General features: G+C 39.0%; 1 long non-coding RNA gene across 1 annotated transcript in view; it reads left to right on the top strand.

Annotated features, from left to right (window-relative positions):
* The window catches only part of LOC110398361, a 391,001-nt gene continuing 371,504 nt past the window's right edge, over positions 5,684–25,180 (top strand). The window contains exons 1-2 of the long non-coding RNA XR_002438341.1: positions 5,684–8,143; positions 11,496–11,581. This is a non-coding gene — a long non-coding RNA (uncharacterized LOC110398361). The remainder of the gene's footprint in view (positions 8,144–11,495; positions 11,582–25,180) is intronic.

Below are 25,180 nucleotides of genomic sequence, written 5' to 3'. Positions count from 1 at the left end.
GGGGGGGGGCTGTTGGGGAGCTCCTTGGGCTCTGTCTGGTGGTCCTTTTCCCGTAGGGAGGGCTGAGCCGAGGGGCGAGCGGTGTGAGATGGGCCCCGTGAGCGCAGATCGGCGGAGGAAGGGCGGAAGCTGCCGGGCCAATTGCGGTTGCCTTAAGCCGCACGTTTTGCTGAAGTGACGCTGGGAGCTGCGCGGCCGAAAGCGAAAGGCTTCTGCCCGCGGTAGTTATGTGCGGAGGACATTTTTAACAAGAAAATGAATCTGCGTTCCTCCTTCCTTTCTGCCCTGGGATGTTCAGTCTTTGTAGCACAGCAAGCAATCGGGAACGCTTTACTTTTGCAGTCCTCGCGTTGTATCGCTTTCACTGGGAGCCTTTGCGTTAACAATGTGGTAACATTCTGAGCGTCTTCGCTTTCTTCAAATCTTTCCTTATTTACAGTTTTACGCGAGTAAATGCCACGGTGTGGTTAGGCAAAGTAGGACGAAAGAGTCTGAGAGCCTTGTTGCTCCATAGGTATGAGCAGCGGGAGCAGCAAGGATGAGCGAGGGGAAAAAAAGGAGCTGCAGCTGAGTCAGCCCCGGGGTGCACGAGTGGCAGTCGGCAGCTTCCGGGGGTCCTTCCTGGAAAAGGGCTCGGAAGCTTTTTGTGCCTGAGAAGGGGCAGCGGGACATGACAAACAAATAATCATTTGCCAGCCCTTCTGCGCAGCACAAGTGGAACGCGCTGAGGTTTGTTCATTTCCACTGGTGTAGCTGTGCGATTCACCACGTCTCTTCTTCTGACATCAGTGGGATTTTGCAGTTGACTTCAGTGAGGTTAACCACTAGTCCCTTTGTGCAGAACTTGATCCTGAAGATACATAGTTTTATTTATGATCGGCCGATGTTGAAAATGACCATGTTTTTACAACGGTTATACAACTGAAAGGCTTCACTGCACTGAGACTGCAGAAAATTCGTTCAAATCAGAATGCGTTTGTGCTTTGCCTGCAGAGTTTGCCTAATTCAGTCCCTAATAAAATACAGCGGTTCTTAGATGAGTCTAAGTGGTGAAAAGTTGCTGCGTTATTCTGCCTTCAACTGTTTAAAAATCGAGCCTGAAGTTTGTCTCTTACATTTTTGCCTCCTTATTTCTTTCTGTTGGCAAAAGCTTTTTCCTTTGGCTTTACAACTGCTCCCCAAATGTTTCCTTTTCTTGTATAGGGAAAAGGGCTGTGAAATTCTGTTCTCACTGATCCATCTCTGAGGAATCATGGAGGAGATTTTCCCACATATTATTCCATCTTATTGCTCGGTTGGGTGCCTGGGGTAGATCAGAGCGTTCTGTGGAATGTATGGGTTTCTTGACTGTCCTGCATGCCTCAACTGAAACATACACCAATCTTTGCAAGGCCCAGAAAGGTAACAGTGTTACTTGCACCGAGAGAGGATTTTGGAAACAGTGACTTCCAAAGTGCTCTGCTTTTGAGAAATTGCCAGTAGGAGGCCTGGTACTGTAGAACTTCTTTGATTGTTGCTGTTTTTAGTGGATCCTAAAGAACTGCACAAAACTTGGGAAACCTTTTGACTATTTGGACTGAATATTAATTGTAGGAGAAAAAGAAAGCTCTGAAGGAGTTGAGAACTTGATTTTATTCAAGTTCTCAGACACAAGTTTACAACAGAACAATGGTACTGTTGTGAAAATTAAATAAGTTAATAAATCCCAAATCAAAACAGCCTTTCTTCCAGTAGAATGAAAGATCTGTATGTATGGTTACACGTAGTATATTGAAAAAGGGTGAGGAGACTTTAGGAGGGGAATTTCCATCTCCAAGAGCATACAAGGGAAACCTTTGAGCCATCAGGCTTTTTAGATATCATAGCTGTAAAAGACGATATGCCAAATCAGTGCTGTGAATTTTTTAAGAGATAAGCAGCTGTACAGTACAATGCAGAGATGCCTGTGAGAATATCTCATTAAAAGCAATGAAATGATGATATCCTTGATGTATTCATCAAGGAAAAAATTAATTAAAAAACAAGTTTTTGAGAAAAACTGGGAACTAGAAGCAATATATTAAGCTGCCAGTGATGTTTGCAGTTAAAATGAGGAAGAAAGCTATACAAGCACATTCTGTAGATTTCAGCTGATGAGATTGCTGCTTATTTCTGCAGTTGTAACGCAGCTGTGAAAATTGTGTTGTAGACTGCAGAAATTACAAAGCAGTTAACTAGTGATGTCTCTGTGCTCCCAAGTACTGACTATATCTGATGTTCTGCAAGAAAATTGGGTCAAAGTGACTTTCTAGCACTTACTACTTCATGAATTTTCGGTCTCGCATCTTGCACCAGATTCACATTCTCAGCACATCTCCTCACCCCTGACAGAGCATCTCCTTGACAATCTTCTCACATGCATTATCTAATTTAATTTGGCACAAAGGTGCATGTAAGGCATATCTTCTAATTGCCTCTGTACTAATGTTAGAAACCTGCATGATTGACAAGAGGATGTTGGGATGCTCAAATACATGGGGAAATATGATATGGTTGATATTTCCATAACTTAGTAGAATTTGGATCATCTGACAGGAATAGGCTATCATAAATTGTTCCATAGAAAAAGGAGGACAAAGGGAGCTAGTGTGGGTAGTGCTTTACCTCTTGCTTCCTATGGGGGGCACAAGCAACACCCTGAGTCCTGGCACTGTGAGAAATGTAAGTTCTTGTAGAACTAGAGGTGGAGATACTGCAGTGCTGTCTGTGAACTCACACGTGGAAACCAGGACAAGAAGTATCTTGAGGTCTTCCTGCAATATGTGAATGGGGAGACGATGACAGAGTATGATCAGGGAAAGAGCGTTCCCGAGAGTGACTTGATGTTTGCTAGCTATTTGCTGTCCCTGAGAGCAAGTTGCCTCATATTTTCCATGGAGTAAGAACAGTTGGAAATACAGAAGCTAACATATGACCTTGTTCTGTGATAACTCATTCATGTTCCCATCCGGTGTATAAGTATTTGTGATAAAGTCTTACTGGCAAGTGCTGGAAGTTGAAATTAGAGAACACCAGCCTTGACATAAGGTACAATTTCATAGCTGTAAATGCAATTTAAATACCAGAATGATGAACCTGGAAAAATGAAAGCTGTTTGTTTGTTTGTTTTCACACCCAGCTTAGCTATTGTTCAAAAAGCAAAGCTTTACTTCAGCTGAAGGAAAATACTGCATGTGTTGTATGCGAGAGTGCATGCACTGTTGGTCAAGCTCAAACATTGCAGAGACCCTTTCTGGCCTGAAAATCTGTGTCTTTCTGAACAGATGATGTCGTCTTCTTTCTTCCTGATTGTGAGGGAAAGTAATAAGGCCCATTGATGGTTGGTACGTTTATAACACACACAGACAGAAGCAGTAGGATAGCTTTACTTTTCAGAGCTGCAGGAGGTTTCCTACACACGATGGAGTCTTTTCCTCCTTCTCATCAAATATAGCTGGTCACTTGCATTATTTTTGTTAGCTTCCTATGTTTTAATTTTTCTGTTTTATGACTTCCCTGCAGCCAGGAGATAGGAGAGCAACTGGAGAGTAAACTTGTTCCAAGAGAATTTTTAAGTCTAAAATCAAATTAGGTGACCTAGTCACAGAATCTGGGCTTGGGAAAGTCCTTACCCCCAGGTTAGATTGGTAGGGGCCTTGGAAGTATTTGTCTTTCCCTTCACTAGCTGGGTTCTCTCTGTAAATCTCACCTAACCAGTGTCCAGCCATGCAGCTGTCTTGGGTGTGTACATCAGGTTTACATGACAAGGTTTAGGTAGCAGGGGGCTTCAGGGATGGCCTCTGTGAGCAGAATTTCCCTGCAGCCCAGGAGAGACCTATGGTGGAGCAGGCTGTCCACCATTCCTCATTCCCCTGAGCCTCTCAGGGAGATGGAGTAGAAGGGGATGGGGGGAAGGAGGTTTTAGTTTCCTTTTAGTTCTCACTGCCCTAGTCTGTTAGCAACAGACAATAAATTACATTAATCTCCCCTACGTCAAGTCTGTTTTACCTGTGATGGTAGTTGGTGAGTGATGTCCCTGTCCCTATGTCAAACCATCTGCTTTCTTCTTCATCATATTTTCTCCCCCTGTCCTGAGCTGGGGGGTGTGGGAGAGCTGCGTGGTATTTAGCTGCCTGTCAGTATGGTAACCAGTATGGCAACTTGGTGGTGGTTCCCATTCCTCAGTGGTGGTACTCAGCTGAATTTGACCAAATCCCTTTAGCTGTTGGAAGAGTAAAGTCAGACTGATCTATGAAGCATCTAGATGAAGTATAGTGGCCTGTGTAACACAGGTGATCCTGTGGCTCCTTCTGACATTGTCCTGAGAGGGCTGGCAGAAGAAAGCAGGAAAGGATGAACTAGCTTTGGTCTAGATGATCTCCAGAGGTCCCTTCCAACCCCTATGATTCTGTGATCCGTGTGTGATCCTGTGATCCTTATACCCCTTAAAGTAGGGAGGCAGGGACTCAACTCTCTTCAGTGAATATAATGCCATAAAATGAAAGACTAAAATACAAATAGGTTTTGTCCATGGAGATCTCTATCTCTTCTGTAAGCGTATTCCTCATGACTATCATCAGCTGATTTTAGTTATTTTCCTGCTCAAGTTATAGGAATATGAAATGAAGTGGAAAAAAAACATTTTTTAGATTGATGCCCCTATCCCTGAATAAGTGCCAACATACATTCGTGTTCTAGGATAAAGGCTTGTTTTAGAGTTAAGTGCTCAAAGCAATCACACTGCTCTTTGTTTTTAATTGTGTATCTTCAGTTTATCTTCTGTTACACAAATCACGTTTTCTGACTTAGCTCAGTGAAGTGTGCACATCCATGGCAGAATTTGCTACAGTGTTTTCTGTTTGACTGCTATGAAGCATTTTATAGTTACATGATATAATTTGCCACTATGCAAATAATGTTACTCTTCTAGTGGGACAATTATTTTCTATTTGCTTCTGTGCTTTTATCTCTCTACTTTGATGCAAATAACACTAAGCCACATAAGCAATTTCTGGTTTGTAACAACAGATTCTGACTGCATAATGCTGAGATCGTTTGAATCCCACCTAAGCAATAATTATTGTGGATGAAGTAACTAAGTAAAGCCAGTGCTGAGTTGTTAGAAAGATGCATAGAACAAGAGATCACAATACAAGGAAAAGGGCATTTTAGGGGATTCTAACAAAAATTATCTGTTTCAAATCCTACCTTTCGTGCTCTCCAGGCAAATTACTTTATGCTGTGATTTGTGATTGTCTTTGCATGAGGACAGCATTTCATCAACTGATAAGTAAGAATTGATCCGTTGTTTACTGTATGTGTTCAAGTAAAATAAAATAGCAATATTTATATGTGTGTATATATAAGAGAAGAAAGACCCACTTTGCTGTAGCTCATACTGTTTTTCACATTGCCAGGTTCAATATTACTATGCTTCAACATCAGTAAGCTCTCAGAACTCAAACAAGATGTTTGTGAGGTATGCAGAACAGCCCTTTTCTTTTTCCTGTTCTTTTTTTTTCCTCTATCCCCCCCCCTCNCACCCCCCCAATCTTTCACTATTTCACTATTCTCCCAATATTGCAATCCAGTGAATCTCTGTGTACTTTTAAACTCTCTTTGTTTTGACTCCATTTGCTTCATCACTACTAGGAGATAATTTTACCATACTCAGGTAGCTGAACTCATTCTGACTGAAGTTAACACCTGAGTAATGTATTAGCCAGATGAATCTGGCTAATGCAGAGAGTAATTAGTCAGAGGAACATAGAGCTCCAAGAATGGTGTCTTGCCACATTATTGTCCTGAACGTGCTGATGTTACATGAAGCTGGAGAAGGAAGCTGCCTGGAATGTGTCCTTTTAAAACCAGTCTTCATTTTAAACAGATGAAATATGGGTTCTGTGGTTTATTTAATTTTTGGTTCCTCAGTGCAGGAATTCAGGCTAATATCCTAAGGTAGCAGAAGTTCTTTAATGTATAGACATACAGAACCTTGTGAGTATTGCAATTCTTTAACTGTAAAACTGGCTATAGGTTTCACTGGATTTCAGAAATGGAAGTTTCACTAAACTGAAGTAAATCCATATCTTTACTTATTTGTGTCTGCATACATATGGAGAGAGACATATACATATTACATGTATTTAAACATATATGTCTGCATGCATATATATTTCTGGAATATATTAGAATTACAAATCAAGAGTGAACTGAAAAATGAGATGTCTTTCTGTATTTGCAGGTCTGAACTGATAGCCCTGATTATCAAAGACAAAATCCTTTGACTTTAATTTTCAGCATTATAGAATTTGGCATTTCCCTAAATATACTGCAGTTCTCTCATTCCTGCTGAATGCACCATTTTGCTGCAGCTATGCACCTACATACGAGTGTCTGTGTATGTGCGTATATACATACATACAAATAGATTCATTGTTGTTATCTCCTTGAACTGTTGCAACCCATGTTTCTCTGGCTGCATTTCACAACAGCAGTTGTTAGCCTCACTCCATTGTCTTGGCTGTCAGAAGTAGAGCCTATTTTGCAATCAAGCAGCTGCAAATCTGTCTCAGTGATTGGAAGTCTTCTTTTGATCCGTCACTTTTCCCAGGCAAGTCCTCAAAATTCATACTGTATTTGAGATACTGCAAGAACCTTGGACTGCAATAACAGCTGTGATTTTGACAGCTGAAAGCATGCAGTTGGGCAGGTCTGAAGTACATGAGAAGAAAACTGCATTTTCAGATGTTGAGTTGTGATCTGATCTCTCTTGCATTTTCTTTCCCTTGTATTTCTTTCTACCATGTCAGTCAGGAGGTCAGGGTGGAGTAGCAGCTTACACTGTGAAGGTGATTAATGGCAGATTTGTAATTGCAAAGTCTGGGTGTGCGTGTGTGTACGTGCGCATGCATATTGCTAAGCTAAATCAAGGTGTTTAATTCATAAGTTTTCTTGTGATTTGCATTCACAGAAGGCTGGATGTCTCAAAATGTTTGTGACAGTTTCTGCTTCCTTAACGTCATTTCCTTTTCCACCAAAAGGCACATTAATTTTCCTTCTGTAGGAGAGGAGTTTGAAAGTTGTGAAGGGCATTATCTTTCTTCCAGACTTATCTTTCTTCCACAAAATGTTAAGACAATTTTATACCTCACTGATACAAGTTCCACACTACATATTGTTTGCCTTTCTCTCTCTCTCTTTTTTTTTCCCCCCTTCATCTTGCTTCTGAGGGCAAGTTCAATTACTGATTCTAAGCTCCTTGGCATGTAAATAAGACTTGTGTCTTCTCTGAAAAAGATTACAATTTCAGTACAGCAGGCAGAACAATATAGGGCATCCAGATTTTCGATGAGCTTGGAAGAGAAGGAGAATTGCTTAATCTAGGATCTCTAAGAAAATAACTTGAAAGGGCAGTGAGGATGGTAAGGATTTGATGCATAAAGAGTCTGGATATGAGACAACAGCTTGATAGAAGATGCAACAGTTGGATCAGGAAGGGACTAAGAAGTAAGAAAGACAAGTGGGCATGAAGACTTTACATTTTTGTTGGGAAACTCTTTCTGAGTTAAAGAAAGAAAGAAATGTCATTATTATTATACTCCAGGTAGTGAGGGAAAGCTTAGAGCTAATGCTGCAGGGGAAAACAAGGCAAGAAAGAGACTAGAATAGCTGATGTTTTCATCGCATGATAGAGATCTGTGGTCAGCAGCAGGAAATTATATCAGATCATATTCAAAGAATAGAATATCAGATGTAATGAGGAATGTAGAAATGTATTAACGTTTCCCCATTTTCACTGTCTGCTGAGTAAACCACCAAAAGTGCAACAAAAATAAAGCATAAATTAAAAATAAACCAAATCCAAACTGCTGAATCATTTAAGGATTATTTCCACCAGCATCTTAGACTAATGTTTGGATTATTCCTTTCTATGTGGAAGCCTCATGGCTTGCACAACACAAGGTGAAAAAAATGGAAAGTTTCACTTTTTTCCTTACTGAGAAGAATGTTCTGCTACAGAGTGCATCTGCAAGAGGAAACTGAAGCCTCATTTTTCAGCAGCTGTATTTTCCTGAGCATGCTTGAACTTACTAGCATTGATGCAGCCTACAAATCTTACAAGGTATTGCATGCACTTGCACGTGTTTATGTTCATAACTATCTTTCTAAAAAATGTGTATCCACAACATTTCTAATAATGTGTATTCATACACTTTTCTCTTAGCAGATTTCTTAATTTTGAACCTTAGACCTGACTAGAAGTTGCTGTATTTTAATGCTGCAAAAATACGTTAGCATATTCTGTCCTTGTACTGCTGTTAATGTAGTATGTTAGGTGCTGTGACAGCTGCAAGCCCTTGCAAGTACTTGCCATGTCTGAAAATCTCCACAGCAGTGCGAATGGGCTGGTAATCACAATGAAGGAAATTATGGTACAACTTGATCTTCAGGCAATGGAAGTCACTCTTAGAAGTGATTTCCCCTGGGGGAGAGACAGGAAGGCAGAAGTCAGAGCTTGCAGTGCTGACTTAGTGCAAGCCGTATGGTTTTTGGCGTGGCGAGGAGGGCTGCAGCAGCATAGGACTGGCAATCTGTAGGAGGCAATCCAGTCCCTTGACATAGGGCACAAAAACGTCTCGTTTAATATTAGCCTGCATTCAGAGACACCCCTTTAGGTAGCCATGTCTTAGTATTTTTAGTTATATGGACCTTGGAAAGAAACAATACCACCACTGTCTTCTGTCTTCAGCTCGCCATGAGCTGAGGCCTTTGAAACTCCCGGCTCAGAAGTCCTGACCTCCTCAACTGCGGGGCCTGCCACAGCTGCACTTCTTGCACTTGCTGATGCCAAAGACTATGGGGATGTTTAATAAGAGGGTTGTAAGGACTCTCCTTGCTGCTTTGTACTGCTGAATTTTGATGGTGTGTGTTTGTTTGTTTGAGTTTAGGCAGAACTTGGTCCTTTTTCTTTGTGAATGAAGCCAGAAATTTCCAAAGTTTTAAATTTGCAAACATAATTTAAAAATGGTTAAGAAAGTTCTCTGGCATTCTCAACAGTCCCCTCAAATGTTTTATCTTCACAAACCAAATTAATAAACAAGCAGACAAACCCTAAGGGGAAATAAGCAGGAGAAAATAATAATTGAAAAAATCACGATCCAGGATGGTTTAAAATGGCAGTTTCCTTCCCTGTTTGCTTTGCACTGCAAGAATCTTTACTGAGTTTTCTAAGCTCCTGTGGATGTTATTCTGTATGGATGTCCCAGTGAGAGTGCTGCTTAGAAAATACACATTTCCCTCCTTTATTGGGTTTGCATTAGTGATAATGAGTTTCTTGTGGAGCTCTCAGAGTTCTTGCCAGAGAGATAAGGCTATCTTTGCTTTGCTCTGCCATTCATTATAGTTGCTGCTGCTTGGTGGTGTGCCAAGAATAGTTTGGGGATTAGCTGGAGCTGGGCCTATGGGTACACCTGTGTATTCACGCTAATTTTATGAAAATAGCGGACTTGGAAGTATAATTCACTTGTGTTAAGAAGCATGTCTGAGTCCGTATGCCTCAAACCTGCAAATTGCGCAAAGATGTAGGTATGAAAAATCTGGCAACTCCTCTAATGCAAAAGGCTTGCTTAAAATTGACACTTAACTAGAGAGCTCTGCCTACATCATTATGCAGAGACAATTTTTTTCTTTTTTTTTCTGTACTGTTCCCTCTGTGTTGTTTTTCTTGGTTCACCTTCTCTAGAGAGATTCTGTAGGGCTATGTATTTTGCAGGGAAACCTCTTCTTTTGTGCTTATCTCACTGCAGGCAACCTCTGCTTGTCCCGCTGGAATACATGCACAACAGAGACAAGTGCCTTAATCGGAGCAGCTGTGCCTTCTGACAACATCAATGCACACCAAAGTCTAAGCTGAGCCTCCTGAACCCCATATGGGCTTATGCACAGGTGCCTGTGGGACCTGATGCTATCAAAATTCAGCATTACAAAAGGCTTATCTACATAAAATTTCTGGAAATGAGAGCAAGTGCTGGCTAGTGAGTGGGCTGTTCAGAAGAGGAAAGTTACTGATCAGTGCTTGACAGCATATGACCCTGATCGATTTTAAACCTTGAAAAAAAAGATCCTGGGTAACTTTACAAGAGGGAAGAAAAAGGCTGAAGCAACTGGGCTCATTCAGCCTGGAAAAGAGAAGACCGCGGGGAGACCTCATTGCAGCTTTCCAATATTTAATGGGACTTTATAAACATGAGGGAAATCAACTTTTTACGTGGGTAGTGACGGGACAAGGGGGAATGGTTTTAAACTAAAGGAGAGGAGATTTAGATTTGATGTCAGGGGGAAGTTCTTTACTGAGAGAGTGATGAAGTGCTGGAAGAGGCTGCCCAGAGAGGCTGTGGATGCCTCGTCCCTGGAGGTGTTTAAGGCCAGGTTGGATGGGGCCCTGGGTAAGGTCTAGTACTTGATCTATTGCCTGGCAGCTCTGCCTGTAGCAGGGGGTTTGGAACTTGATTACCCTTGAGGTCCCTTCCAACCAAAGCCATTGTATGACTCTATGAAACAGAAATAAGTGGAGTCTTCAGCAACTGTAATTTCTACCTCAAGAGTTTTAGTGCAATACTTGATCCAGTTTCTCATGATATCTTTCTTTACCAAATTAGAAGCATTGTTAAGACAGATTATATGTACTTGACAGAGAGAGGGTCTAAAATAAGGGGAAATTGCACTGTTTTTCTATATAGATGTTTGGGCTCAGTTCCATATTCTCAGACTGAAAAATTATCCTATACCTGAAGTTCCTTGATTTAATAGGAATGTTGTGATGTTCAGCGTGGATAGGATATAATCATTTCAAAGTGAACAAAAAAACATTTCCACATTTCCAATACAACATTTAACAAATTAAATAAACATATACACACACACACTATATATATATATATATATATGATATAACCTTCAAAATCTGGGGAGATGGGACTGCCTTTCCAATAGCACAGATATCTTTCTAAGGATTGGGCTTCTGCCATCAAAATGATGAGTCAAGACCTGCTAACTCTGTTTATAAAACTTGGAGCTCTAGGAATTCTGCTGTTGTGGATGTTTTTGCAGAGCTTTTTATTTCCCAGGCAAAAAAAAACCTCATTTGCATTGTGGTATTGTTATATATTTTCCTTTGATCTCTTACTTTGGATTTCTAAGACTGAGTGCTATTTTTTATTCTGTGTGAATTTGCATTGCCCCAGGATATGAGAGCTTTGACTGAACTCATTTAATTGGCTAGTGATGTGAAAAACGGTCTTTTTCTATATTGGAAATGAGCTCAAGTAACCCCTTCATGGAGTCCTTACAACCTACTGTAACTTTCCATGCCTTTCTGTTGACTCAGAATTTCTTTGTGTGGAAGGAGAATGAACAATTCTGATCTCTTCCAGATTTGCAGATACTGAATTTTGGTTTTTCTGTATTTTTTGTAGTGATGTCCTGAAAACCCAGAAGATAATTAGCCACACTCTTCACTGCTGTAATATCAGCAAAATGATACAAGTCCAATTAAACCAAAGTAAGTAATCCCAATAGGTATGCTGTGCTTCAGAACAGAGTTGATCCACTTCTTTGTATGCTTTCATGGTGTTTTATATTATAAACTTGGTGAGATTAACTTTTATTTGCACAGAAGCTATGTTTTTATGGGGGAGAATTTGAATAAGAACAAAATCAAAATTTTGATCCCTTAAAACAGTTGGATTTGAAAATGCATCCCGAGGTGCATTAACGTTGTGTAACTGATCTTCAGAAAAAAAAAAACAAAAAACAAAAAACAAACAACAAAAAAACCCCAAACACTGTGTTGGTATTTAAGATACTTTACAACTGCATAGTGATTTTTTTTTGAATGTTAGAAGAGGGAACCAAAGGTGTATATATTACAATTTCAGTATATAATGCCAAATACATCTTAAACTTAAACTTTATCTCATCAAGTCTGTCATCGCCTCCATGTTTCCAGCCATCTTTCTTTGTCCTGTCCCACCTCAGAGTCTCCCCTGTAACATTTTCCTCTACTCACAGTTGCCAAACCCTCAAACACGGTAATGAGCAATGTTTTAAACTCATTATTTGAAGACTGAGATTTGTAATTCCTAAGTGGCAAGGCCCTTGTAATGAGGCATGTGGATACATGCATTATAGGACAACCGCTGCCTTGTTATGTGATTACTATGCCTTTGTACTTCAGCATTTTTTAAATTGAAAAACATAATTAATCTTACTTTCTAGTCTGCAGTTCAGTTGTTGAACTACGGTAGCTTTATCTTCATCTAAGCTGCTTAGTAAGAAGCTTACAAAGATGAAGCTACCATTTTTCACCATATAGTTTTAAAGTTTTTTTAAGTATGCTGGTTATAGGGAAAAAAAATTGTTATGAGCAAGGCTGAGGAAAATAAATTAATCTTAATTGCTGGAATCTTTAGAAAAGTTATACGAGTTCACTACATACTATTTTAGCCCTAGTGTAGAGCTAACCTATTAAGATGGCAGGGGTGGCCAGCATTAATCATTCTCAATTTTGCCTTCTGTAACTCACCGAAGTGGTTTTTATTGTATGTGTTTGGTCAATGTTAGTGCTGTTTGTGGCTTTGGGAATGCAGTTCCCTGCAAAGAGCGGCTATTGATATTTGCTATGCTAAGGCACACAGCAAAGATATTATTTTAGGGTGGTTAGCATAGTTCTGCAAACTCTTGAGCAGACATTCTGTATAATAGAATCAACTTGACAAGCTGGGGCTTTCCACAGTGAAATTCCAGATTGAAACTGAGACTGTCATTTACATCACATCACAGACAGTAAAAGAAAATAATCACACACACAAAAAAGACCAGACAGACTGCGTTCCAGGCATTTTATGCTGTCTGCTTTTATTTTGGAGAGACCATTCACCATAGGTAGAAGTATCCAGACTGGAAAAGATGTACACAATACATCCATTTGATTTCCTTCTGAGGAGGAAAGTCCAGATCTATAGGTTCTGGTTATTAAATTATTATCTTTCATGTTTCCTTTCTCTGAGATTCACAAATAAGAAATAGTTCCAGAAATACATAAATTACAAAAGAAAAATCCCATGTTTATTCTGTGGAATACTGAAAATAATTGATTGCAGAAGTTGTCTAGGAGGCTAGGCTGCAGGCAGTCTCAAGGATAACCTCCATTCAAATATTCACAGCTTGAGATCTCTCTTACATATTGAGCTCAATTTTTGCATGTAATTCCTACTAAAACTTCCCTCTCCTTAATTTCAAAAACTGATTTGCAGATTTCCATACTTCAGCAAGTGTCTTTTTCAGTTAATACCACAGGTAATTGTTTTGTGTTTTTTTTTTAAGCAATTAATTATATCTGTTTAAGTGTTCTTGCTTTTTCTATTGAGTATTTGAAATCATCAAGTATTTAATTAATCAGAAAATACATAAAGCAAAGAGAAAATTATTGTAAGTGCTGACTTCTTTCCTCATGTACAACATAAATTATCATTAATAAAATTGAGAGTCAGACATTAATGAGACATGTAATATGACTGCTAGTTCACAAAGGCCAGCAAAATAGTGATTTCTTTTTTCATCCTTGATTAAATGGGAATCAGGATAAAAAAGCTATCACAATACCAGCTCTGTGCAAACTCCCTGCATGGACAGGTTGCATTCACACCCTGGCATGTTCCAGAATAGATTTCCTCTGTGGATGAGCCCTTGGATCACTTGACAGAAACAATGTTTGACAAATGTGTGTATGCATATCTTAATTAAGGGTACACATTGTTGGAGCTGACAGGAATGTCAGGCTCTTTCGGTTCCCAGAAATACTCTAACCCTGACAGCGATGATGCTGGCATTGGCTAAGTGCATTCAGATAACTTTTCATAAAGGATGAGTAATTTCTGCTCCTATACAAATTGGTAGCATTCCCACAATCAGCATCCACGTTTTCCCTTCCTCTGTGAGATTTTTTTAAAATACTTTACTTTTTTTTTTTTTTTAAATACTTTACAATTCAGAGACGGAACTGCATATACACCACCTAACAAAAACTTTAAAATGCAAATGCAAGGTATGTCATACTTTGGAGACGTATGTGGAATTTTATCTCATTTAGGAAAACTCATGAAGAGCTTAACTGTTAACAAGGGAATATATTGAAATGCAAATGTATCTCACAGTAGAAATAATATCAGTTTTTTGGATACAGGCACAAAAATTGTAATAATGTGATCAAGTCTTGGACTGAAAATAATGCACTCTCTAGCTGGGGAAAAATGGGGTTATTCTGGAGCTTCAAGGAAGTTATATATTACCCATACATTTAAAGAGTGGATCCCTAACATTGTGGGGTGCTTTTAAGAGTTACTCGTCTAGTAAAAAAAGGTATCGTTTTTATAGTATAAAAAAGGCATAATGATAAAAATCCTAATGTGGAATTTAGTAGGAAAGATACATTTCAAGCACATGTAGCTGCTAGTAGGAATTGCCTTTATGCAGATATCAGCATGTCAGTAAAATGCATATTTAATTATATCAGCAGCATCTTAGTATAAGTAATTAGTACGCAAACCCACTGTTCTTTCTGGATTTTTGATTCAAGTGGTCATTCATGTCTGGTCTATGCTACAAGATTTTGTTGGTATGGCTGTGGTTACTTTTACTTGCATCCTGATACCCACTGACTTCCTTTGATCTTTAATTCATAATAATTCTTTGCTCTGTATACAGTTCCCATTGTAACAAGCTTTTAAATGAAAGACCCTGGAATTCTGAGATCTGCCTACCTACTGGAGCAGGAATAGATGCTAATGAGCTCAGTGAGGGAAATAGACTTATGCCTCATGGGAGATGGGTCAGAGAACCTAAATGGAGTAGATTTGAGGTTTCAGGCACAGGCAGAATGTAATTGCAGCCCTCAGTTCTGAGGAAATGCTTTGAACAGTACAACTAGAACTGGGAACAAAAATGATCTAAAAGCTACCAAGTGCTCTGGTTCTAATGATATGGAAGACATTTTCCAGAATACTTGGAAGATAATTGCTGAAACTGAGTATTTATCTTGGAATGAACATTGGTTGCAGCTGAGGAACTGTATAACAGTTTAGTTGTGTCAGCAGTAAATACAGTTTATTTTTACTAGCTTGATGTAAATTTTATACTAGTATTCATTTTAATTAAGGACACTTGAATGGGGATATTTCCCTGGCATAGTATATTATAGCAAATACACTGTAGAATTAAAATAGGGATCGTGTATGGACGCAGGATCATCACCTTCATTCATTAGGTTCATTAATTTAGGCAGAACAGAAGAAGAAGAAGCTATTTAATCAGAAGAAAAATAGGATTCTAGAACAACCTTCTAAATAGTTGAGGTACCTGACTGATTTCAAGATGGAGATGGGCGCGCTTGTGGGCAGGAATAACTGTGTTACAGAGGTGAAAGTTTATTGCTTTCTTCACATCCCAATCAGAACCTAAACCTTAATCCAGTTTAAAACTTTATTTGCTAGTTGGATAATGTCTAAACTGTATCGGATTTGATTTGTTGGGTATAGTTGCCTATTAACAAACATTAGTTTGGAACTGTTTTTCATGCCAATTCTAGAAGCAGCTAGTCATTGCTATCAGAAAGATGAAATCCTCAGTTTTTGAATGGTTTAGAGCTTATAGTAAGGATTTTAGAGTTTATACTAAGAGTATAGCAAGGATCATGAGCAGGTAGAATTCAATTTCTATCCTCCAGTGTAATATTTTGTAGCACTGATTCAAACTCATCTGGACAAGAATTGCTCCTTGGAATAGTGTAATTTTCATTCCTATCTGGGATGTGCTGTCACTTCAGAGGCTATTTATTTATTTATTTATTTATTTATTTACTTTCAAGCTTTATTTGACCCGAACCAAAAATGCTGCTCTGCAGATGAACAGTAACTGCTTTGTGTCAGATAGGAGGTACAAAGCAACCCTGCAGTTGCCTTAATAGTAACAGCAGCATCACAATGCAGGGACGAGGCATAATGGCTCCTACACTCCTCTTCTGATAGAAGAAAAGGTACTGGCAGTTAAAAAAAAAAGTGTGGATGCAATTTTGGGCTATCATCTTGACCTGCTGACACCCTCCGTGTTCTGCTGCTTTGGTGCTATGTTAATGACTGACAGAAGACAGGCATTTAACACTTAAATGATAGTGGACTTTGCTAACCATGTTCTACTTTAAGAGCCATACACGAAGCAATAAAAATGCAATCCAGGCCATTCATCCTTCATGGACAGCCTAAATAAGACTTGTGTTTGACTAAATGAATGGGCTCTTTGGCTCCATCTCATGCATTAAGACCAGAACACTGATGCTTCAGAAACTGTCTGATGGCCAGTGTGGCAGAGTGAGCCAGCAATGAGAAAATCATACAAATACCTATTACTCTGGTCTTGTGAGGAAATAGAGATCTACAGGTCTGATGTGAAAGCTGAAGGAAACCACTTCTTTGTATCTTTGATATTCAAAAAGCAGGTATTCGTTTATGTTTTTGTGAAGGAGAAGGATGACATCACAGAACTTCTTAACTTATCACTTTCTTGTGGATGTACACTGAATGTTGCCACACCGGTGCTGGTGTTGAAGTGAAAAGGAAACTCGAAAGATGATGCTCCCAGTATGCACAAACAGAACTGTTTCAGAGGTGCTGAAAGCAGTTAAAGGTGACCAAAAGAGGTTAAAAGTCCAAGAAATGAGATGTAAGAATTAGAGATTTTGTAAGATGAATTAAAATGACATCAGATGCCTCCCAGAAGGGTCTGGGAGATGAAGAAAGGACTGGAAGATGAATTGTGAAATGAGATAAAACCTCTGTTAGCCATGCAATTAAAAGTATCAGAGAAAATGTAGAAGCCAAATCACAGAGCTCTTGGTCCGTAAGAGCAAGACAGATGGATGAGGTGCTCGGTGACCTGACTGTCATGACTCAGAAAGTTTTTTCCAGAAAATAAAGGAGGCATGGAAGCTACAGGCTGACATGGAAAATGCTGAGATAAGATGCTATAAGAAATAAAGGAACTAAATAATTAGCTCACAAAGAAAGAAAAGAAAGGAGCTGGCTTTTTGGGTGAGTTTTTGGAACATCCAAAGGACTTAGCTAAGAGTATATCTTTCCATCCTACTCCTATTTTACACTCTATTCATAATCTGCAGAGGCAAGAAATTGGATTGTCTCAGTTTAAATGATATTATCTTTGAGGAGAAAACTTTGTGATGATTATTTGCTGTAATGGACAAAAAGAGGGATTTCAGTAGACAGTTTAAGTGACTCACCTCTGAGGGTGCTCAGAATTTACCCACAGGAAATCTCATAATCTAAACATTAAATGAATCTGTAATATGCACCTTAGAACTTGCCATCCATCTTAGCTGGCCAGGAGACATTTGAACACTAGAAAGAGAGAGGAAAATATAAATGTAATCTGAACTGTTAAAGGTGCGAGATGATATTTGTTCCTTACATAGTCAAAAGCCCTTGAGGCATTCTAGAGTAGATCGGTAGTGTGCCAATTTCTTGTTTATTGGAATTTAAGGCTAAAGATGAAAAGCCCCATCAGAATACAAAAGAACAGCCATGTGAGAATACTAAAGGAAACTGCTTCACCTCTGTGAATACTGATGTGAGAGTTTTGCTTGAGAGAAACTGGCTCTTAGTGTTCTTTAATACATGGATTGGTAATCTAATTTATAAAATAGTTGGAAATTTAGCTGGCAGGAATCCCAAATGTTATAACTTCATCTAAGGTACTAAATTCTTTATTGCACTTGGGGTTCTGAATTGCAAACATTTAATTACAAACAGTTAAAAATTAGCCGTTCTAGCACTTTCCTTGAGCCAACAGAGGAAATTTAAAAACTGAGAATCAGCTAACCACTGTTTATTTTGATGGTACACTCGATTGTCGACAGCATGCCAGAATGTAATCTTTATGCAGCCAGAAGTCCATTTCTGAGAGCAGTGAAGAAAACACTAATGAAAACATTTGGCTAATCCAGGTATTCAGGGTAGCAACAGAGAGATCTAAGGATGTAGCAGAGTTGGCAAAGTTTGGCAATGAACTGTGGCTTGAAACCTTGCCAGGTCTCCTATTGTCTCTTACTACACAACTGAGGTATGTGAATATAAGAATTCCCTGTTAATCAGACTTTAAAAAGAACCTAACCTGATTGCAGTGCTGGGTTTATGCTCTTTGCATACATTTACACTGCATCTGTTGTATGAAGTCTTTTATATAGGGTATAGCCCTGAGGAGCATGCTTCTTTGGCAGATGACAAGAAATTAGCTTGGACTATTTAGCCAGGCTTAAGAGCTCTCACTCCATTGTTACTCAACTGAATACATGCTAACCCAGAAAATCTTTTTCTCCAGAGTTCAGTTTCTGTTTGGGAGCAGGCCGAAGAGAGTTTTCACTTCTGAGATGTGACCATGATGTTAAATTGCTTGAGGAGGTGCTGGAAAGCCCAGATCCATTCTGGTGATTTGGAGAAGGAAGGAGCCATGTGATGGAGGAAGCCGGAATTTGCTGCACGGTTTGAGGGCTCTCTGAGTCACTCTGTGTAAGGTCAAAGCTGAAATGGCCTTTGCACACTCAAGATCACGCAACAGCCACAACTGTCTGTGCAAGCTCTGTGTAAGACCATTAACACAAATATTTTATGCAGCCCAAAGGACACATATAAGGTGGCTTTTACAGTTTTAAGGCAAGCAGTAACATTTAATGAATTGTTATACAGTATGCATTGTTTACACACTAGCTTTTCAGTTTATAGATGCTTTGAAAAAGCTCAGATGAATCAGAGCAGTATGTACTTCACTGATTCAGGAGCTATGTGCTAGAATTGCTAGGCAGAGGGGGAAACTACAGTATGCAGGAGCATACGCTAGGAAGCAATAATGGACTTTGTTCAAGATAATACATACGCTAGTCATCCTTCCTAAAAGCTAAAGGGAAGAGACAGTCACATTCCTTTATTGAATAAGGCAGTTTGTTTTCAAGACAGACAAAACATTTATGTAATGTATTTTCCAGGTGTAACAACTGAAATGTGCAATATTGCTTAGCATTTGGGGAACAGTCTTTACTTCTGGAAAATACTGATTGGAATCATCTGTCATTCCACAGATTTTACACTTTAACTATCTATGTATCAGTGTTCAAGAAAAAAGAAAAACTCCATTCCCTTCTCATCAGTAACCTACGGACATATTGGTTACAGAGCTTAAATTCTGTGTCACTTCTGTCTTTATCTCTGTTTGCAAAGCAGGTATTTTAGCAGTATATATAGCCTTTAGCTATATATTATTATTAGTTATTATTATTTATTTGTGTGTGTGTGTATAATCCATATTAGTAAAATACCATAGTGTGGTATTTGGCAAGCACTCTGTTAGACCCACTGTGTATTACAGTTTTTTTTTTTTGTTGATGTTGAAGTGTGGTTTGGTCAGGAAAGAGCTGAGCTAAGCTGAAAGACAAAAGTAGACTTTAAATTTTGTTTTCCAAGGTAAGAAGACAGATGGAAGTAATGTAGGCAGGGCAACACCTGGGTGCTCTGAGGAACAATGTATTCCTCATTATGCCTTTCTACTCAATTAACTGAGTGCCGTTTCTGCTTTCCTAGTAGCTAATAGAGATCATTTTAACTTTAGATATGCATATGGCCCTGAGTTGGAACACAGTGAAAGCTTTTAGAGTGTACCATGCCCAAGTTCACAGTGTACAAGTACACTGTGCCATGCTGGCTTGCTATTTCTTTCCTGTGACTTTTTCCTAAAAAGACCCAGAATAGTTTTTAATATAATTTTTGCCTCTACTTAATTACTAAATGAAGTCATATGTTCTCAAATGGGAATGAGAGGGTCTGCATTTGCACATGAGGTGGGAAGAGGACCTGACCTGTCCACAGCAGAAAGAGCCTCTTAAAGTGCATTTTGCTTTTTTTTTTTAAGTAGGAGAATGCTGCTCTGGAGCCTATAGCGACTGGTGTTTAAAATGCCTGCATTGCTTCCCTCTGAGCTCACAGTACAGCTGGCATGCTATCAAATATCCTGAAGGATATTAGCAGTGGGATTTTAGTAAAAGCCTCTGTGTTTAATAACCAGTGCTGGTTTTAAACAAAAGCTTGTCTAGCACTAAGCAGAGGGCAAGAATCTAACAGAAAGCCAACCATGCAAGTCTTTCTTTTCTTATTTCAGTATGTATTTGTCTTCATAGAGCAAAGAGCAAATAGTAATTTTTTGCTGAGGCAAATATTATTCACAGAGATAGTTCACGTTTCACCTTACTACTGAAATTAATTTTGCAGTTTTGTCTTCTGAGTTTTCAAATTTCTGCCTCCTTTTTCTTATCCTAATCACTCTATATTTAGCTTCTAGCCCTCTCTTCTTCCTTGACTCCTGAAGTACTGACCTAACTTCTAAGAGCTCTGTGAAATGTATATCCGTGATGTTTCCTCACCTTGACCCCTTGCTGCCAGCTGCTGGCAGTGCAGCTCTGTGAGGCTGTCCTTATAGTTACCATAGAAACCAGCCACAGGCTGTGGGAAGCCACGGATGAGGCAAGGAGAGATAAGTTGTTCAGTTCCTAAAATGGAATAATAGAATAAAAAATGCAAGGATGAGAAAAAATCACCCACTAATTGTCCAGGGTGCACACCTAGCAACGCACAAATGTCAGTAGTGCTGTAGAATAGCATTCAAGTAATACATACTCAAGAAAATGCACACATTGCTCCAGCCCAGCTGTTTTTACACACTGCTATTGTGGGGCACTGTACTTCCAAACTGACCTGTCACTGGGCAAGCAGATAAGGAAGATGATAAAGCTCTTGTGCCAGAGAACATCTTAGAGTCAAAACAGTTGAAACAGACAGGTGGTAGGATGCTTCCTTCTTACTTGAATAGGCAAAGCTCTTTCTCTCCTCTGTATTTTCACAGAGTTTAGCAAGAAAATTCTGGCTTGGTAAGCAGGATCAAAATCAGCTTGCTTCAGTTCTGAGACAAAATCCAGTTGAACGAGTTGACGCTAGTTTTCCTGCAGCTTTGTTCTTTTCACCTTGGCAGTACGTATGTCAAACAACCGTTTTGTTTTGATAGCAATCTATAGGGATAGCGTCAATGATTACGTAAAGCAAGAGCTGAAGAGAGGCTGACTGAAAGCTGCAGCCTTGTAAACCTGTAGCAGGTGAACACTGCAGAAGCTCAGCTGACATCCAAGCTCAGCCTTGGCAATCCAATTTGCTTTTGAATGTGGGTGGGATTTTGAGTGGCATTGAAGCAATACAGTTGCATGCCCAGAACACTGAAGAGCTGAAAGTCTTACCTTGTTTTATTTTCCTCATGTCTTGCTGTCAGATTTAAGTTTCTCTAGTGGTAAGAAGTTACTAGGAAAAGGCACATTTTGCTGGATTTAACAAAGCCTGAGTTTGATAACTTCAAGATTTAGCTATCCAGGACTTTGAGGATGTTTATTTAGCAGAAAGGTTAATAAACGTAATGCTGTATATGTTTCACTAATTTCGTGATGGAAAGTAGTAAAGGGCTTTGAAGGACAAGACTGGCTCACACACCAATACAGAAAACAGTCATAATTATTATTCTAGATATATTTGCACTGTATTTTACAGGCAGACATGGACAAGCCCAACCTGCCTTTGAAGCCAACAGAAGTTGTGAGACTGTACCACCATGGCTGCCAGCTGAGGCTAACATACTGACATCTGAAAAAGGTTTTTGAGTTCAGGGCTCCTGTGATAGTCTAACTGCAGCCACATGACTTTAGCCAATGGAGAAAATGAGTAAAACTGCTGAAACTGCTGATTTCTGTCACTGTCAGTTTGTGATACTGCTTTTTTGCAAGCCAGACAGCTGCTCACTGGCAACTGGGGTAAGAACACTGCTTTCTCAGTTCCCATAAGCTGCTGAACAGATGTCAAAGGTAATCCACTCCTACTGGATACGTTGCTGGACTGCATCTGAGTTATGAACAACTTTGCATCCTGTTACCAGTCCTTTGTAACTGCTTATGCCAGATCTTGGCCTCATTTGTAGCAATTACTTTAGAATTACACTTTGATTTCATCATGCTTATTTTCATCTAATTGTATTATAAATGAGACAAGAGTGACACTCCTTACCCCTAAAAATATTACTATGTTTGTGTAGCCTCTGTGATATAATTCAGTGGGCCTTTTTCAACCTTCTTGCGCCTTATGAAACTCAGTAATACTTGTGTTTGCCAAAACAGTTTTATTTTCTTTTGGAATTACTATATAATAATAATAATAATAAATTAAATATATTAAGTGCAGTGATTTTTCAGAAACACTTTTTAATTCATTATATCTGATTTTTAAGACTATGGAATTTGACTTGTAAAAAGAAGTTTCTCAGCTGCCAGCTGGAAAAAAATATCACCAGTTTATTAAGAAAGAAAAATATGTTACGGATGAGATTATTCTGGTGCCATGTTTATATCAGCAGTATGTTTTCACTTATCCAGATCCTGATGAAAACAACAGATAGAACATACTAAATTCAGCTAGCTATGTAGATTATGCTGCTTAGTTTTATTCTGAGGAGTGTCTGCTCGCTGGTGTCTTAGATGCAATTAAATGTGTACGTTTCTTTTCTACTAAATATAACTCCTGATCTGTACTTTTCATCAGAGATTCCATGCATTATATGGGAATCTCAGGTTGTTATTTTCTAATGACGATATGATGAGAGAATAGAAAAATGCCCTGCAGTTCTTTTTTGTGTGCGCATGATCGAACACAGAGGGTATAACTGAAAGCTACAAACTATGAAAAATATATCCATGGCCCATAGGGTTCACTGTTTTGCCTTCTGCAATTGCTGGTGGAAGTTGCTTCCGAAGAACCAAACCCATCACTACAGAATGCCCTGTAGCAGGTGACAGTTATTCTTCATTTTAACTGGCTCCTGTCAAGAGATGTTTGGGATGATAGAGAACGTGGAGTGCTGAATGCATTATGCTTGTTAACTGTAAACACCAAGCAATTAGAATAAAGAGAACTTCAGAGTTCTAAAGCATTTATCACTCCCTTGGAGAAAAGAATTAAAACACATAATGTGTTTATGTTGCATAGCGTGCAAGTTTGGAACTTCTCCTGAATCACTGATGTCTATATGACATCTTTTATTTACACTAACTAGTACTTTTATTTATAATAAGTTCTTCTCTATTTAAAGGGGAGGAAAAAAGGAGATCACTTATTTAGCTCTTCTCCCCTGAATATATAACTTCCCTAAGTGATGCAGCATGCTACCTTTTTGAGCAGAGGGCATGTTCTGCAGTTGTTTATAACACTTTGTGGCAGTGTAAAGTGGAAGTCTAGAAGCACATTTATCAACGCAACTTTCTTATTTTTAACTGAAAAAAATCTAGTTTAGGCATTTCTCTATCTACAGAAGTCTCTATATTTGTGTATGCATGCTGTTCTTACTGCATTGAGGATTTAATCTTGGATTTGGAAATATGCATGAAGTATCAAGAGAATGGTATCGAAACTAGGGAAAACAACTGGAAGAACAACCATGTTGCTTTTTATCAGAAATGTCCTTGGTCAGGCCAGTTTCTTCTTTTCTCCAGACAAACACTGTATGTCCATGTAGTAACCCAAGTGGCAGCAATGATTTTGGTACTCTGACTTGCTGCCTGCATAGCTCTTTGGAAATGGGAGAAGGAAATAAACCAACAAAAATCTCTGCAGATTGGAAGATGATAATGCAAGTGGAGTGAGGTTTCAGCTGCAGAAAGAACAACGGTGGAAACCTATGGTTAGCAATTTTCACATGACAGGCTTGAAAAATGAAACAGATGGAAAGTTTACAGCAGGATGTAGAAGGAAATGCTATGTAAGGAGAATAATCTCTTGGGAATATTCCCAACAGAAAGACATCTGGCCTAGGATTAGCAATCTTGACTACTTCATCTGAATAATTTAAAAATGTTTGTAATTTATCCTCTCAGCTTCCCAGTGCTTCGTTTCTTTTGTAATAAGCCTATTTTCCCCACCTTCCTCCCATTCCCTGGCTTTTAAAATACAGTCCTCTCACTGCCTCTAGAAAGCGCACAGCATTGCTATATTTTAATTGACAGAGCAGATGAATGTCTGAGTGTACTTCCTGTGTGCCAGTAGGCAGAGACAGGAGCATTACCAAAGCACATTCTCATGCTGGTTTGGCCACATCCTTTTGTTTGAATTACATTTGTTTTGTATTTTGAATATTTAGGTATTTATTTAAAAATATCTGTTGACATTATTCTTTCGTTCCTAGAAGTTTAATGAAGCACTCCTGACTAGGAAGCTTTCAATCGTGTCTAATCTCTATCTCCCTCTCTCCCTTTCCCCACCTGCATTTTAAACATGAGACTTCTGACGTCAACCACCCCAAAATACATAGTTTCTCCTTATTCTAGTATATTCAGAGACTTTCTCTGCAAATTTCGTGTCATATCAGTGTTTTTATGGGGATGCCTGCATGAATCATCTGAATTTTCTTTGGAGATGCAAAACATTCATTTTTACTTCTTTCTTCTCCTTACAAGGTTTTGTACTACAGCAGCTTCTTTCCAACATCAGACAGGAATCTACGACGACATCCAATTCAAACAGGGATGCTAACAAAATAGGGAGGAACAGCAGCGTGCAGGCCTTGTCTTATGGCGTCTGCTCCAGAAACGATTGGAGGAGCAGAGATCTCTGTCTGTTGAGCAGATTTATTGCCCCAGCCCTCTGGGATCAGATGAGCACTGATCCTTGACACGCAAATTTAAGGCTTTTGCTCATGTGATAGCTCTACTAGTATTTCACAGATGTAACCTGAATTAAAAATGATGACTATTTTCTCTTACGCTTTGAAAGAATGTCATTTATGACAGAATAATTTCATTACTGGATTTTACTTGTTGCAGCTTTTAAATGGTCCTTCTTGCACGTAATTGTGGAATGCGTGTCGAAGAAGCATGACTTTCTCATGTAAGCACATAGTACTGTACAGGTATGTTTAATCTCAGAGCCTGAAGATACCATTCGTAAATACTTTCTCTTGGTGGAAA

The sequence above is a fragment of the Numida meleagris genome, chromosome 4 (genome assembly GCF_002078875.1).
Source record: "Numida meleagris isolate 19003 breed g44 Domestic line chromosome 4, NumMel1.0, whole genome shotgun sequence".
Classification (NCBI taxonomy): domain Eukaryota; kingdom Metazoa; phylum Chordata; class Aves; order Galliformes; family Numididae; genus Numida; species Numida meleagris.
This window is presented reverse-complemented; position numbering and strand designations above follow the sequence as displayed.